At 40.8% G+C, this 18,158-nt stretch overlaps 1 protein-coding gene across 1 annotated transcript in view; it reads right to left on the bottom strand.

The window, feature by feature from the left end:
* GRXCR1 (glutaredoxin and cysteine rich domain containing 1) overlaps nt 1–18,158 on the bottom strand; it is a 136,328-nt gene that overhangs the window by 94,127 nt on the left and 24,043 nt on the right. The window lies entirely within an intron of this gene.

Here is an 18,158-nt window from a genome sequence, read left to right as displayed (position 1 = left end):
TTCCTTGCTTTTGGCTCACTTGGAAGAAGGAGGTAGAGACACCATGTGGTCAGCTTTTTACTTCTTTTTCTCCCTCTACAGAGCATTGACTCCTTATTCTTGTAGATAAGAGGAAGGCAGCCCTCTTGCCTCACTGTGTCAGCATGCTCTCTTCCCCATGATAGGTCATGGCAGTTTCTCTAGCTTCATGACCATGGACAGATGGGAGTGGTGCTTACTCGAATAGGCAATGCAACACCTCTTAACTTTGGCAGTCCCTTGGGAGGTGTGACCATCCTTCTAGCTGATGCCCAGCTCAGGGTTTCAGGCAACATCCCTCTGATTCATCTGCTCCTCGTTCATAAAGCCCTGGTTCCTAAAAGACTGCAGCCTCCATTATCATTGGCCAGGTGTATGGGTAGGGTCTCACTTCCAGACTTACTTAAACTGAGAGTAAGACACAGGATGTGTCCCGGCTTCCTCTCTGCTCAGTAATTTCTCACCATGCCTCTCTCCCTAATTCTCTTTCCGCTGTTTTCCTATGCACTTTGGAAAGTTATAAAACTCTCTCAGGAAGCACATGTCCACTGGCTGAGTAAAGTGGTCATCTCTCCTTCTTTGAGGCTCCCTAGAATCATAGATGATTCTCTCATCACTGACCTTCCTAAGTTTAGTAAAGAAGCAAACATTGGTCTCCTTTTATCTCTCTCCACCTCAAGAGATAGGATAGCAGTCAATGAAGGAGGAGGTTTTCCCAGCGAACCTTCTGAGAGGTTCAGTTCAGTTCAGTTCAGTCGCTCAGTCGTGTCTTACTCATTGCGACCGCATGAATCACAGCACGCCAGGCCTCTCTGTCCATCACCAACTCCTGGAGTTCACTCAAACTCATGTCCATCGAGTCGGTGATGCCATCTTGCCATCTCATCCTCAGTCGTCCCCTTCTCCTCCTGCTCCCAATCCCTCCCAGCATCAGGGTCTTTTCCAATGAGTCAGCTCTTCGCATGAGGTGGCCAAAGTATTGGAGTTTCAGCTTTAGCATCATTCCTTCCAAAGAACACCCAGGACTGATCTCCTTTAGAATGGAGTGGTTGGATCTCCTTGCAGTCCAGGGACTCTCAAGAGTCTTCTCCAACACCACAGTTCAAAACCATCAATTCTTCAGCGCTCAGCTTTCTTCACAGTCCAACACTCCCATCCATACATGACCACTGGAAAAACCATAGCCTTGACTAGACGGACCTTTGTTGGCAAAGTAATGTCTCTGCTTTTCAATATGCTATCTAGGTTGGTCATAACTTTTCTTCCAAGGAGTAAGAGAGGTAGGCATCCCCAACTGTTGCTGGCTCTCTAACACTCAGGAGCACATAACTCCTTTCACATTTAGCTTTGGTCTTGGCTGTAATTTCAGGGCCAAAGGAATTGCAACAAATAAACTGCAAACAACTATGAGGACAGAGATGCTTCACATTTCTTTAAGTCCCTGCACATAGCACACTGAACTCCCACTCAAAAAAAAAAAAAAAAAACAAACAAACAAACAAACTTGGATTTATTCTAGAGCCACTTGTGTTGGCTCTTAACTGTGTGACACAATCCTTGCATCTTGAGGATGCTCACCTGCTGGTGACGCTGTACCAACCAGAGAGTTTGAGTCATATTTAAATTTGTCTTTATGAATTTTGAGATGCCTTTAACCACATTTGAAGCAGCTGTGGGTGATATCAAATCAGGAAGGACATGTCACCAGCTCTTTGGTATTGACATTCCAAAAAGGACTGGAGAGTTAAAGGGATGAACTAGAATGCTCTCTGGATATCACAGCACGGTTGTATCTCTCACTTCTAAAAGACTCCTATCTCAGAGCCGGTACTCAGTAAATTTTAGCTGGCAGGCTGATGGAACAGCTGGATAAGAAAATGTGCATTCAATATGGTAACATACTTGAAAGGTTTCCTGAACTGTGTGGTCAGGCCACCTAAGGCGGCTATTCTTTTGCTCTCCGTACATCCCCTGCTCAACCAGTATCTGCCTCACCTACACTCTACTCACCTGACTGACCCTCCCTCGTATTCACGAGCCTAACAAGTAAATGCCTATGTACTTGTTCCAGCCCCAGCTGTAATTGTTTTCATCTTTAGATCAGAGGTATTTCCACTATGATAGCTTATCAAAGGGGTGGTGAGGGGCATGCCCTCTGCTTGTTCCCATAAGCCAACTGGATGTCAGTTCCTCCTATAATTGGTAACTTTCCCCACCCCCGGTAGTGAAGCCTGCCACCAGAACCTGCCTGTTGTCTGCTGCACACTGCGGAGCATCACTCCAGGACCCTTGTTTAGACAAGTAAGATCCCACAGCCATTAAGCCAATGATGTCTCTGTCACTGATTTCAGGCTTTTTCTGCAGTCTTGAGGCTGGACAAGTACAGGGCTTGCAGGATGGAGATCTACATGACAACTTTCTCACCATTTGACATTTGACAAAACATTGACATGGGAATCTTTCTGTCAGTTTTGACTGTGATCTAAAAGTGAAAATAAATAAGTAGGTGCCAAAAACCCCTGGATCCTAAAAGGATGTTCTCCAGAATGAGTAATCAGTGTGATGCATGAACCAGTCACAAGAGCATCACTTGGGAGCTTGTTGGAAATGCAGAACCCCAGGCTGCAACACGGACCTACTTGTCTGATCATATCCTGAGTGTTAACCTAGAAAACCAACTCCCTCAGTCTCTTTTGAGTACTACTGCCTATTTCAAAGAGAGCTAAGTTAGAGTATTGGGGTTCAAGTACCATTTGTTAAAAAAAAAAGAAGAAGACGACAACCTTTTATCTGTGTTTCAGGAAGGCTGAGCTAAACACGCAATTTATCTTTACCTATATCCCACTATATTCCATGTCATCGCTGACATATAATACTCGCCACTGCTTCTACTGTTTGCTATAGAGTTTACACCTAAGACATAAATCATGTCTTAGGCTCATAAGAAATTTTACTAGCTTGATTACCCTCTGATTACTGCTGTTATAGCAAAAGAAAAGAAAGGAAAGAATGGAGGGAAAGAATTAGCATCACTGAGTGCTTTTCTATGTACAAGGTTCTTCCATATACATTATCTGATTACTATGTCCATTGTAGCTCTGCGAAATCTGAGGTTCAGAGAGGTAGTAAATTGCATGCCTGTGGACAGCAAATAAACAGAGGAACCGAGATTTTAACCCAGACCTCAGTGATACCACAATATTCTAATCTGAGGAAACCGATATTATATATATATTAAAATAAAAAAACATGAACCTATATTTTGATCACCAGCCTCAGTATTTAACCAGTGAGAGTCAACATTAACGCTGTGATCTGGATGCCAGAGGCTAATGAACTGCATAGAGGGATGAAGGAAAGCAAAGGCAAAACACACAGAACCTGATGAGAAATGCACATGTCCAACACAAACTTCTGGATATGCAAAGACAGGCTCACTGGTTGGTTTAGAAAAGACATAGAAATTAAACTGCTAAAAGAAAAAAGCTGAAGAAAGAGGAAGAAAGGCCTGATTCAGACAGTGCAATGGTCTAGAGAAATTCCCCATGATGAAGAGTGGCTGATGAAATTTTAGTACAGTGAAATATAATAAGTCTGAGGTTGCTCTTTACCAGTGCAGGACTAGTCTGGAACCCCTTTCCCTCAGGCTCTAAGCGTTTAGTATTGATAACAATCTCCTACACACAAATGTCTTATGATGAAGAAATGAACAAGGGTGATGATAGGTGATAAAGCAGGGCAGCTAAAAGTGAGATATAGAATGGACATAGAATTAATGTAAAGAATCCCCTGAAAACAAAAAATCAGAGCTTAGAGGTTAAGGGTCTAGATGCTGGTTGAGTTCATATCTCAGACATCCTGTCTACCACTAGTATAGGTGACTAAGATAAAAATTGGTACTGAGAAGTGAGGTGCTGCTATAACAAATACCCAAAAATGTAGAAATGGTTTTGAAACTGGGTAATGGTGGATATGAAAGTTGGACTGTGAAGAAAGCTGAGCGCCAAAGAATTGATGCTTTCAAACTGTGGTGTTGGAGAAGACTCTTGAGAGTCCCTTGGACTGCAAGATCAAACCAGTCCATCCTAAAGGAAATCAGTCCTGAATATTCACTGGAAGGACTGATGCTGAAGCTGAAACTCCAATATTTTGGCCACCTGATGTGAAGGACTGACTCATTGGTAAAGTTCCTGATGCTGGAAAAGAATGAAGGCAGGATGAAAAGGGGACAACAGAAGATGAGATGGCATCACTGACTCAATGGACATGAGTTTGAGCAAGCTCTGGGAGATGGTGAAGGACAGGGAAGACTGGTATGCTGCAGTCCATGGGGTCACAAAGAGTCAAACACGACAGTGACTGAACAACAACCACCTGATATCAAAGAACAGGACCCCAGAGGAGCCCTGGGGGCATGATTCTTACTCCAGCAGAGAACCACAGCATGGGTGGGGCCACTGCAGAAAGCCATGGAGTGAGCAGGGCCATGCTGAGCTGTGGGGCTTGTTGCCACTTCAGTAAGTCCAGAAGGTAAATCATCAAACCGGGATTAATCATCAAAGAGGACTATTCTTAAGCCTTAAGAACTCATGGAGCTTGCCTTGGTAGGTTTGGGACTTACTTGGAATCTATATCACAGGTCACCCCTTCCTTCTTCCATGTTTATCCGTTTTAGAAAAAGAGAGTCTATCCTATGCCTGTGCTACCATTGTATTTGGGGAACACATAACTTGTGTGGTTTTACTAGATGGAAAGTATGGAGGAATTTTGTCTCAAGATGAATCATACCTCAAGTTTCACCCTTAGCTGCTTGAGATGATATTTAGATAAAACTTTGGACTTTATAAAGTTGATGCTAGAATGAGTTAAGACTTTGGGAACTTTTGGGATGAAATGAATGTATTTTCCTTGTGAGAAGGACATGATTTGGGAGAGGGGTCAAGGTAGTAATGGACTGAATATTTGTATCTCCTCAAAATTCATGTTAAAATCCTAACTTCCCAGTGTGATGGTACTAGGAGGTGGGACTTTGGGAAGATAATTAGGTCATGAAGGTGCAGTTCTAATGAATGAGATTAATGCCCTTATAAAAGGGACCCCTATAGAACACCTCATTGCTCTGTTGCTCCATGTGAGAATACTAGAACTGCTGATAAATCAATAAGCGGGCTCTCACCAGACACCAAGTTTGCCTGCACATTGATCTTGAACTTTGCAGTTTCCAGAACTGTGAGAAATAAATGCTGTTGTTTAAGCCATTTGCTCTGATATTGTCTTAGCAGCCCAAGTGGACAAAAACAGTGGTCTTAGATGAGTACTTGACCTCTTTATACTTCAATTTCCTTTCTTCTAAAATGGAAATTATAGTAAAACTTGGAGCATATCCAAAGTTGAACTCAAAGAAACTCAGATTGAGAGAAACATCAAAATAAGTTTAAAAAAAAAAAAAACTTGTGAAAACCTAGAATAGAGTACTGCCATGCTGAATTACTCTTCCCTTAGGAACAATAGTAGGGCAGCTAGAAGAACTTAAAAAATATCAAGAATGTATCTTCAAGAAGATGTGATATATATCCATGGTGGAATACTACTCAGCCATTTAAAAGAATGAAATAATGTCATTTGCAGCAATATGGATGCAACTGGAGATTATCATACTAAGTGAAGCACTAAGTATATACTAAGTACTTAGTACATACTAAGTTAGAAAAAGACAAATGCCATATGATATCGTGTATTATGTGGAATCTAAAATATGACACAAACGAATCTATCTATGAAAAAGAAACAAACTCTCAGAGAACAAACTTATGGTTGCCAACAGGGACAGGCTGGGGAAAGGATGGACTGGAAGGTTGGGGATATCAGATGCCAACTATTATACACAGAATGGATGAGCAACAAGATCCTACTGTATAGCACAGGATGTTCAAATGTCTTGTAACAAACCATAATGAAAAAGAATATATATACACATATATGTATATATCTTTGTTGCTCAGCAGACATTAACACTTTACAAATCAACTATATTTAAAAAAATTAATAAATATTAAAAAATTGTATCTTCAGGTAGAAAGCAAGAAGGTTAGAACTCATTTCAAAGAAACATTTCTCTCAAGGAGATTTGAAATGTTAGGTAAAAGCAGTTTGTTCCATGGCAATATTTAATGAAGCAATTAATGAGTCAGAGTGAGCTGAACTTCTCCCACCCAGAGGTATTCTATATTGCAGTTCTTGCTCATTTACTGTCAGAAGTGTCTAACTCAGCTTCAGCGTCTGATCTTTGGAGGTGGTGAAAATGTCTGAGGGATCAAATGAACCAGCTGCCTGTCAGTACAACCCCTCCTCCTCCACTTTTTGCCTCTGTCAAAGCAAGTGCTTTCTCTTCTCTCCCACTTGCCCTTCTACTCCATCTCATTAAACCGCTGTAAAGATGGCGGAAGGGCACAAGCCCAAATGACTCCATTTCATTTATACTGTGAAGAAGGAAATTGACTGTAAATTTTTTACATGCACGGATTCAGCATATTTTTTGAAGACATTTATATCTGAGAGTGCCATTCTAAGAAGGCTATTAAGGAAATTGCTGAAATAAATTACAATGATAAGCAAATTGCTGAAAAAAATAATAAAATGACATTAGCAAAATATGGTTAATTGGTTTGCTGAGATGTATTCTTAAAATGAACCTCTAATTAGGGTGCTGATGTACTTTGTAAAAGGACTATTTGCTTCTAGGATTGAATTATTCCAAGGTTTTCTGCATTCTTTGAGTAAAACAAAGGTGGGGCTTTATTTATGGATCTACAGTTTTCACGTTCTGCTTCCATTAGCAATTTGCCCTCCCTAACACCCTCCCAAATTCCTCACTGACCCTATCTCTTTTGTCTAATTTCCTTCCTCCTTTCAAAACATGTAATACTTGCCCGAGTTAAAGGCGCATTCAATCTAAACACGGGATCTGTACCTTCTTGCCATATACAACTCAAAATGTTTTTAAATATCTTCAGACATCTTTCCATGCTTTTAGAAAGGGCTCACAAACTTTTCTTTTTCACTGGGAAGGCTCACAGCAAAGGCATACAGCACTAGACACTGAGGTGCTCCGTCACTAAGTCGTGTCCAGCTCTTTGTGACCCCGTGGACTGCAGCCTGCCCAGTTCCTCTGTCTTTGGGACTTTGCAGGCATGAATACTGGAATGGGTTGCCATTTCCTGCTCCAGGCATCTTCCTGACCCAAGGATTGAACCTGGGTCTCCTGTTTAGAAAACAGATTCTTTACCACTCTGCCACCTGGGAAGCCCTACAAACAAATTGCAAAAAGCACCGAAGGGTTTCTTCTAAAAAATGCATACTGTTTACAGGGCCACAGTGGAAATTCGATCCCTCAATAAAGCAGTCAATGTCTTGTGAAAGCATGTCAGTTGTTAGACTTCCCTGACCTCCAAACCTGAAAAAGCAACCTGCACCTGCCCCTGTTGTCTACAACAACTGTCATTCCCAATCTCCTCATTCTATGGAGATTTTTTCACAGAATTTATCACCACCTGAAGGTGCATTGTGTATTAATTTAGTTATATATTTGCTTGATTATTATTTGCTTTCCAAATAGATTTAAGTTCTCAAAAGGCAGGAATTTTGGATTGTCCTTAGGGTATACCCAGCTCCTAGAAACATACCTTGCACGTAACAGGTGCTTCATTTGTTTTTGCTAAGTAAAGGAAAGAAATAGAGAAAAAAGGGACAGCAGAAAATAGTGATTAGGGAAATTGGTTTTAGAGTCAGAAGGGACTGAATTGCAACACAGGGTCATCGCTTCTTCTGTTCCTGTTACCACTTTTGCTGTTTTAATTGTCTTTTTATTTCAGCTTTATTGGGGTATAATTGACCAAAACACTGTTAAGATATCTGAAGTGTGCAACAGGATGATTTGATCTACAATATTCATTGTGAAAGAATCCCCCTCGTTGAGTTAATTAAGATATTCTATCATCTCACATATTTACCTTTTTTTTAAGTGAGAAGATTTAAGTTTTTACTTTATCTGTTTATCCATTGATGGACACTTATCTTGTTCACATACCCTGGCTATTGAAAATAATGCTGCAATGAATATGGGAGTACAGATATCTCGTTAAGACACTGCTTTTGTTTCCTTTAGATATGTTCTTAGAGTGGAATTTCTGTATCATATGGTAGTTCTACTTTTAAATTTCTTGGAGAGAACATACTCCATAGTGCCTGTACCAGTTCACTGATTCTTACATGTATGAATTTGGGCAGATTATGTAAGTTCTCTGATCATCTATTTCCTTATACATAAAATGGTATTGATTTTTTATCTCATCAACAGAGTTGTTTTAAGGATTAAATATGATAATTTAGGTAAAATCATTAATTCATCAATTATTATTCCTGGTATATTACATGTGTGTGCACACATATACACACATGTTTTAATATACAGTTCTTACCTTGTTTCACATAAATATTTCTAAAAGCATGACAACTGTGATGAGGTATGTCAGTAATTGAGTGCTTGATGAATTTGCAAGTGAATTATAGGATCTGATTCATGTATCTAGAGCCCTCCATAAATTAGGGTCCCTCTCGAGAATCAGATCCTCTCTCTTTGTTGCTCTCTATTGCTTGCTGCATTTTAGATCATCTAGGGAATTGCTTGTCAGCTTGAGTATCACACTCAGTTGTGCAACTGGTGGCAGATAGTTTATTACTGATTATAGCTGCATTATTTATCAGGGATTTACCTTTTAATATAGAGTTCAAGGTTACCCCCATAATAACGTCTCACTCACATTCTAGCTTTTGAAATGTTCTCCTGAGTGAGAGAAGATGCAGTGAAGTTAGCATATCGGAGGCTGTACATCATCTTCCCTCTTGCACATGGGATGATGCTCGGTAAGTGAGCAGTATCTATTATCTATGTCTCAGAAGAAAAAATACTGGCGCATCTTTGGAGATTTTTAAGAATTGGTGTTTGTGGGAATTCTGTGTATGTGCATTGCCTAGCCTGGTGACAGATGGAGGCGTAGAAACATGGGGCCAAGATAGAAAGAGAAGGGATTAAATTGGTAATTTGCATGTTGCCCAGATACATTTTTAAGCCAAATTACAAGTATGCTATTTGTATAACTGTGAAGTAAAAGAAAATTTCTATACACAGAAAGCAAAGATCAAGATAAATATTTGGCTAAATAGTCCTCTTTCTTTTTTACTGGCAAAGCTACCTACTCTAATAAGAGAGGTATTTTGTCCGCATGCATATTAGGATATTGAGAGATTTTCTTACTGGCCCTGGAATGGGTCACTCAGATTGTAAACTGAGAAGGTAGAGCATAAATTACCTAATAAGAGGGCCCAACAGTCCCTTTGGGCTTATTAAGAAACAAGCAAGTTCTGCCATCCTCCAACTACCTTCCCATCCCACTTCCACCCCTCCCCCCACCTTATATAATGAGAGGATGAAAGAGAGATGAGGTTCATTACAGAGGCAGTGGTTAGCATTCTCTCTAAGGACAACATTCTTGCCCTCCTACAGCCATGCCCATCCCTACAAGATGAGGGACATAGGGACTTGCCAGTCTGAAGCCTAAACCCTCTTCTAGGTCATGTTCTGAGTACTCCAGAATTCTCTCTCCAAATGGTCCTAAGCCTGCTTTCAGAATTTACACAGACTTCTTCCCTGGGTCCACTCCCCTGAAGAACAAAACCTCTATGCCCCCAAAGTAGCCATGGGGTGGCTGTTTGCAGCAGGTGGCAGGAGGTAAAACAGAGCTTGAACTTGTTGGCTGCAGTGACTATACACAAGGATACAGGGCCAACATCAATGTGAAATCCAGGAAAGATAAAGATGGTAGCCTTGGGCCATGGGTGGAGAGGAGGACAAGGATGGTTCATTCTATGCCATCATGTTAACATACAACATTACAAGGAGTTCATGGACTCCACAGTCCAACTGGCCTTGAAGGTCAATATGAAAAATGTCTATCAAAATAAGTGCATGGAAGACATCTATTCAATACTTCATTTGCTTGATATACAACTTCTTAGTATTTAGACATAGGATGTCTTGGCTTCTATCCATACTCATGACACAGGCCCCCCAAAATTTTAGGGGTACCTGGCAACAGAGGGGCACCTGGGGAAGCCAACTAGTGTTAGTCAAGAGATTAAAAAAAGAAACACTTGTCACCTTCTATTCACTTTTCTCCTTCCTGCACCATAGGCATGGGGACCTAGAAAAGGAAGTGGGTGAAGGAAAGGCAGGCAGGTGGTATGTTCTAGAATCTGATCACATCTCTCATCTCTCCAGGTCTTCCCAGCCCTAAGTCACATCAGCAGGGGGAGAGAGAAAATCTAAGGGTTAAATAAGAGAAAGAGAGCTTTAAGTGTAGACAAGCTTGGAATCATTATCATATTTGTCCAGGATGTTGATGAAATAAAAAAAGATTGGATCAAACATGTTTCAGATGGTGATATAAAAAAAATTAAATCAATTTACTGTTTGAATCTCATCAAGTTCAGACTATTCAATGAACAGTTTGGTGATGACTGAGTGTGCAGCTACAGGTTTTTCTGGGTACCAATGCCCCACCCCAAATGCTCAGGAGAAAGTTACCTGCAGCTCTGTCAAAGTGTTTCCTGTGTGGCTGTTCAGTACCCAGAAGCAGGGTATGGTTCTGAATTTCCAAATTTAGAAGATCTTTAGAAAAACAATCTATAAATGAGTAAAAGTAGGCATGTTGGTACAAATGAGCTTTGTGTTGAAAGCATTTATTTTCTGCGATAGAGATTTAAAAGGAAATTATTGCAACCCCATAGTGAATGATAACCCCACAGTGAAGTGAGCTAGGAATAATTTATTGGCCTCTGCTTACTAAGGAAGACAGAAGAAGAAAAACCAGAGGGAAATGGTTAAAAATTTCAGAGAGAACTCTTCAGTTCTTCATACTATTAAGTATGAATTTCATCAGGATTAGTGGAACAGCTCAGTATGAGAAATGAGAGAAGAGTGAAAAGTGTTTGATTATCTGAAAAAAATTTTAAAGACATTTTCTAAGAAATAAAGGAGAGGGGAAAAGGAAGGCATAGAAGGAAGGAGGGAGGAGGAGAGAAAGGGAATCTTAAATCCTGCAGGATTTATTCAGTTTGACAGAGGGGACACTATTCTGTGCACTGCATGGAGCTGTGATTTGAAGCAGAACCTCTGTGCCCTGGTTCATGGATGCTCTGCACATTCCAAGTTGACACATGCTCTAGGCTTTAGCACCTCTCAACATGATACACTGCTCTTTGCTATTTCTATGTGACACTTTGTCGCAACATATATTTCATAATTTCATAACTGACTTTCCTGATGTATGCATTAAGGACAGATGGCAGGGGTAGCAAATTAAGTTCTCATACTAATTCATCATAAGCTGTAAAAGAAAAAAAAAACTTCTTGGCTGAATGGGCGAGTGCATGCTTAGACATGTTCAAGAGTTCTGTTTCATTGAGATGCTCAGTGCTTCTGCCCCAACCTCCCCCTTCACCTTTCCAACACTGCTGACTTCATGAGAAGCAGCTTCTTCTAGAAGTGTTTGCCACTGTTCCCACTGGCCTATGATAAACTCCCTCTGCAGTGAAGCAGAAGAAGCACACTACAGAAGAGCTCTGCCAGTGGATGGTCAGCAATGCAAACCTCCTGCCTTTTTCCCAGACGCGAGCCAGACTTGTTACTTGCCTCTCTGAGGTCCAGGATCCATTCCCTTGTGCCACAAAGGCTGCAGTGCCTTCCAAAGAGCACAGAGGATCAAGGTATACATAATTCCACATATTCCATATCTTTTATGGCAAATCACATAGTAGGATGCATTAGACTCCTTGACAGATATAGAAATCAGCTGATAGATTTCCAAATCATTAATATAAATGGAAAGGAACACTTATAGAAATTTTCATCTCTAGAAATTAAAATTTTAAGCTCCAGATAGAAAATAAAAAGTGAGTTCTGGGATTTTTTTTTTTTTTTAACCAGTATGTGACATGGAAAAACCCTGGAAAAGACCCTGATGCTGGAAAAGATTGAAGGCAGGAGGAGAAGGGGATGACAGAGAATGAGATGGTTGGATGGCGTCGTTGACTCAATGGACATGAGTTTGAGCAAGCTCTGGGAGCTGGTGATGGACAGGGAGGCCTGGTGTCCTGCAGTCCATGGGATCACAAAGGGTCGGACATGACTGAGCGACTGAACTGATGTGACGTGTTCTTGGAAATGGCCTTGTGCCTGCCAGTGAAGCGTATTCTAAAGGATCCAATGAGAACAACCAAGAAAACATGATTTAGTCAGTTTCTCTGTCGTCCAAATGTATTATTTTCATATTCTATTGAGCTTTCAATTCTGAAGGCATTGATGGCTAAGAGGTCCAAAACTTTCTATGTTGGTATCACAGACTTCTGTTCTGTTTGGAATCCAGATTTATCCCTGGAAAGGGATGAAAATTCTACAGCGCATCTGTATTAAGTGGAAAAACAAAAGCAAACGGCACACTTTAAAAATACCATGTTAAAAAAAAAACATGTTTAATAAAGACTAAGAAGCTGGCTCAGGACCCCAAATCCACGTGCCCATGAAAGATAAGCAGGCAACACAAACAAGAGGGACTCGGGCCAAGCATGAGAAAACAACAGAGTGGATATAAGGATAAACACCAAGGACCCCTGGACTTGGAATAAAGGAGATAATAAAAAGCATTAAAGACAGAGGCATGATGGAAGATGCAATTGTATCTGACAGGCCAACCACTACACAGCTCTAGCTGATATCTCAAGAGAAAATACGAACCCAGATTTGTCAAGACATGCCCCTGATACAGGATGATGTAAAATCTTCTGATTTTAAAATAACTGAAGCTAATACAGGCTGTCTTTAACTCAAAACATTATTAAATCATTATGATAGCTATTATTAAAATGACAGCAAGCAGAGCTCCTAGATTGAGCCTTAGATTCACCCTCAGATTTAGCGTGTAGACCAAAGGGGAGAGTCTTCTAGTACTTTATTCATGTGAGTAAACCAAGACACCTATTGGAAAGAATTCGTGTATCAGAAGAGAGGTGGTCAAGCACAGGACCTTGTTACAAAATCAATAACAGGTAGCAGAGATGGGATCAAGCGTCCTTTCGGTCGTCACCCTCTTCTTCAAACGACAGAGCACATCGGTGCAGAACCCACGGGTACCTTCAGGGGCAGAGGCAGGGGGTGTTGGGAGCCTCCACAAGAGTGGGAGGCAGAATATGGAGCTAGGAATGTAAAGGAGAGGATGGAGGGACACCATAACGTCACTGGCCAGGTCTAGTCCTCACCAGCATGGCTTTTCAAACAGTTATTTGCAAAGGAATCACCAGGGCTCTTGTTAAAATGCCATTCTGATTTAGTACGTCTGGCTGTGGCCCCAAATCCTCTGTTTCTAACAAACTTCCAGGTGATGCTGAGGCTGCTGGTTTTAGATGACATGTTGAGAAGCAAGGAGTCCTTTGACCTGGGGATTTTAGTGCCTCAGGGGAAAAGAGAAAACTTCGTTAAAACTAGAGTTGCTCAAGAAATATATGACTGCAGGGATATCCCTGGTGATCCAGTGGTTAAGAATCCACCTTCCAACACAGGGGACACAGGACTGATCCCTGGTCAGGGAATAAGATCCCACATGCCACCAGACAACTAAGCCTGTGTGCCACAACTCAGGAGAGAAGCTCACTTACCGCAATGAAGACCCAGCACAGCCAAAAAAAAAAAAAAGAAGGAATACACGACTGTGATTCTAGGCACACCCCTTCATGAAAGTGAGGCTGGTGTGGCAAGGGAGACACCACCAGAGGAGTTTCAAGAAATATTTTATGCATATAAGGGCTTCCCCAGTGGCTTGGATGGTATAGAATCTGCCTGCAACGCAGAAGATCTGGATTCGATCCCTGGGTGGGTAAGATCTCCTGGAGAAAAGAATGGCTACCCACTCCAGTATTCTTGTCTAGAGAATTCCATGGACAGAGGAGACTGGCAGGCTACAGTCCATGGGTCACAAAGAGTCCATCAGCGACTAACACTTTCACTTTATGATATAAAGTATGTTAGTTGCTCAGTCATGTCGGACTCTGTGACCCCGTCGACTGTAACTCACCAGGTTCCTCTGTCCATGGGATTCTCTAAGCAAGAACTGGAGTGGGTTGCCGTGTCCTTCTCCTCATGCAGATAAAACTGATTCCAAACCACTGTACCTTCAGATACAAGTGTATGTTGGCTGGACTGGAATCTTAAAATGCTTATTCATCAGTTAGGTTCCACAGTAGATCTCATAATATTGCAAAACTAAAGATGAAGGTGAACAGTTCGTGGGTTTCCTTTATCCCTATCATTATGTCTAATTCTTACCTTGCTCCCTATTAGAGACTATGGTGTATGCTTCATAATCCCAGTTGATCCTTTTCTGCCCAGAAATACTAAGGTAGCTTTTATGCCTAGCACAACTTCTTTCACCATGAAATTCATTCACTCTAGAAGCTCTTATCTAAGAAGCCCTCTGTACCTCCTGCATCCTGACTGTCCACCTGTTTTAGAGACTATTTAATTAAAGCGAGTGTCAGTGGCTCCATTTGTCATTCCCCATGTAAGTGAAAGGAATCATAAAGTCATGAGTCGCTGCCCGTGAAGTCCTGGCTGGTGAGTCCCCAGCTGAGCTGCAGACATACAACATTTTCATTGGTAGCTGTTCCAACCCTTCATTTATGATTAATTACTCTGCAGGAGCAATCTGCCTGGGACTACAAAACGAGTTTCATTCATCAGCAGTGAGCATGAGATTAATGAAAGCCACAAGCTCATTAGAATGAAACACTAAGCTTTCATTTGTGCTATCAGTACTTGAGGAAATGGAACACATTTTTTTCTTCTTTATATATTTCTGCTTCCAGAAATAAAATCAGATTTGGTCAGTACAGTCTCTTAGTCATGTCTGACTCTTTGTGACCCCATGAATCGCAGCACACCAGGCCTCCCTGTCCATCACCAACTCCTGGAGCTCACTCAGATTCACGTCCATCGAGTCGGCGAAGCCATCCAGCCATCTCATTCTCTGTCGTCCCCTTCTCCTCCTGCCCCCAATCCCTCCCAGCATCAGAGTCTTTTCCAATGAGTCAACTCTTCACATGAGGTGGCCAAAGTACTGGAGTTTCAGCTTCAGCATCATTCCCTCCAAAGGAATCCCAGGGTTGATCTCCATCAGAATGGACTGGTTGGATCTCCTTGCAGTCCAAGGGACTCTCAAGAGTCTTCTCCAACACCACAGTTCAAAAGCATCAATTCTTCAGCGCTCAGCTTTCTTCACAGTCCAACTGTCACATCCATACATGACCACTGGAAAAATCTAGCCTTGACTAGACAGACCTTTGCTGGCTAAGTAATGTCTCTGCTTTTCAATACGCTATCTAGGTTGGTCATAACTTTTCTTTCAAGGAGTAAGCATCTTTTCCTTTCATGGCTGCAGTCACCATCTGCAGTGATTTTGGAGCCCCAAAATATAAAGTCTGACACTGTTTCCACTGTTTCCCCATCTATTTCCCATGAAGAGATGGGACCGGATGCCATGATCTTCATTTTCTGAATGTTGAGCTTTAAGCCAACTTTTTCACTCTCCTCTTTCACTTTCATCAAGAGGCTTTTTAGCTCCTCTTCACTTTCTGCCGTAAGGGTGGTGTCATCTGCATATCTGAGGTTATTGATATTTCTCCCGGCAATCTTGATTCCAACTTTTGCTTCCAGCCCAGCATTTCTCATGATGTACCCTGCACAGAAGTTAAATAAGCAGGGTGACAATATACAGCCTTGATGTCCTCCTTTTCCTATTTGGAACCAGTCTGTTGTTCCATGTCCAGTTCTAACTGTTGCTTCCTGACCTACATATAGGTTTCTCAAGAGGCAGGTCAGGTGGTCTGGTATTCCCATCTCTTGAAGAATTTTCCACAGTTTATTGTGATCCACACAGTCAAAGGCTTTGGCATAGTCAATAAAGCAGAAAAATCAGATTAGACTTTTATAATGCCATGGATTACACTTTTGACTATTCATATATGTATCTAAGATATATATAATATAGCTATATATTATATGTGATATATGTATAATACGTAAAAAAAATTGCAAATGTATCAACAGCTTGTGAAAGCAATGCATAAAAGCACATTACAAAAGCCATCCTCCTATCAGTGTTCATTTTAAGGGAGTAATTATTGGCCTGGTTTCCTCCCAAGCTGCCTTCTTTGACCCTAAAACAGTGACACACTATTAAAGTGAAAGATAGTCAGGAGATGGAGCAGAAACTCCTATTCTCAGTTTTCATCAGCACATGCATCAGTTCATTGAAAATCTTTAATTAAATTTTAAATACCCTGGAGACTGAGAGTGCCCTGGATATGAGAAACAGCAGAAGACCTCAGATCGCAAAAGTTCTTGTCAGTGCTCATATAAGGATGGTTTCCTGAATCCAAATCACTCTACAGATCTTTCCCACAAAACTAACATCCACAAGGAACAAATTAATACCACACATGCCTCATACATTCAGCATCACTAGAAAGGAGAGAAGAGCATGAGCTTCAAATCAATGCAAATTACAATAGTGCTCCCTCCTTCTACCATCATCATTCGCTTTGTCCACCAAAAAAAAAAAAAAAAAAACAGATAATGATGTACCAGCAGCAGTGAGCAAATCCACCACCCAGACTTTGGTTTCCAAATACCATTTTGCACCGGAAGGTTCCAGAGCTCTTTGGAGAAATGATCGATTCTTGAGATATGCAGGAAAAGTCAGCCTAGAGCATCTTGTGCCACAAGTAAGGAAATGCTCAAAAGATTGATGGAGGCATGTCAAAAAGACACCAGCATCACTTTTAAGGGGCTCCCACTAACCAAAAGTGGAATATTTAAAGTATCAAAATAAAAACATTGGTAGATTATAACTCAATGATAAGAATCCATGAGTCTACATACTGATATAAATAGATAAATAAATGAATCTATAACAAAGGAGAAACAAAGAGTCTCCCTTACAGGAAAATACTGATCAGTCACTATAGGGGAAAAATATCATTTTGCAAACATAATTCTGAAAATTAATACAGGCAAATATCATCATTGGGTGCTTAATCTTGGTTGTAAAAATTTGATGAAGAACAAGAGAATCACATGGCCTCAAGTACCTCCGAACAAATTATTTAGCAAGTAAAGTGGGGAAAATGACTAAGCAGTTGAGAAATTAGAGAAGACCATAATAAAGTGATCAAAATTAATATCACTCTTAGGGAAAAATGAATAACATGTACCTTCAGATATGATACCCCCATAATGGTATTTTATCGTTTAAATAATATCCCAGCCAAAAATGTGTAACTTGAGGAAACATCAAAGAAACCCAAACTAAGAGATATTCTATTAAACAACTGGCATATATTTTTCAAAATGTCAGTGGCACAAAAGACCAAAAAAGGCTGAAGAACTACCATCTTAAAAATGCCAAATTTTATTTGCTATATATTCAGATCATAACTACATTTCAGCTTCTGTAGTTTTTCCTGGCATTCATAGCTTACTTTCTTTCCTCTGGCTTTCAGTGCCTGTATATCTCAGGTAGCCCTCTTTAAGCAGGAGGACTTTTCTCAATTACCATTTATTCTGTTAATCCAATCTGAACCAACTGCTCTCTGGATCTGCTGAAGACTTTTCATCCTGGAATCTTCCTTTACTGCTCTTCTGAGTGGGATTCAGTATTTCTTAAATTCCAAATCTTCTCATCTCTTGGTTTGTACCTTTATTTTTTTACAAAAGTACATCCTTAAATAACATTACTCTTCTGAAACGATGTGAGCAAGGTTAGCTCTCTTGAACTCTGAACATGAGGAAATATTTTTGTTCTAGGCTTATACTTGTACTGGCTTCCCTCCTAGGTCAGTCAGTAAAGAATCTGCCTGCAATGCAGGAGACATGGGTTCAATTCCTGGGTTGGGAAGATCCCCTGGAAAAGGAAACGGCAACCCACTCCAGTATCCTTGCCTGGAGGATCCCATGGACAGGGGAACCTGGGCGG

The sequence above is a fragment of the Ovis canadensis genome, chromosome 6 (assembly GCF_042477335.2).
Source record: "Ovis canadensis isolate MfBH-ARS-UI-01 breed Bighorn chromosome 6, ARS-UI_OviCan_v2, whole genome shotgun sequence".
Classification (NCBI taxonomy): Eukaryota; Metazoa; Chordata; class Mammalia; order Artiodactyla; family Bovidae; genus Ovis; species Ovis canadensis.
The sequence above is the reverse complement of the archived record's forward strand: the minus strand, read 5'-3'. Positions and strand labels throughout refer to the sequence as shown.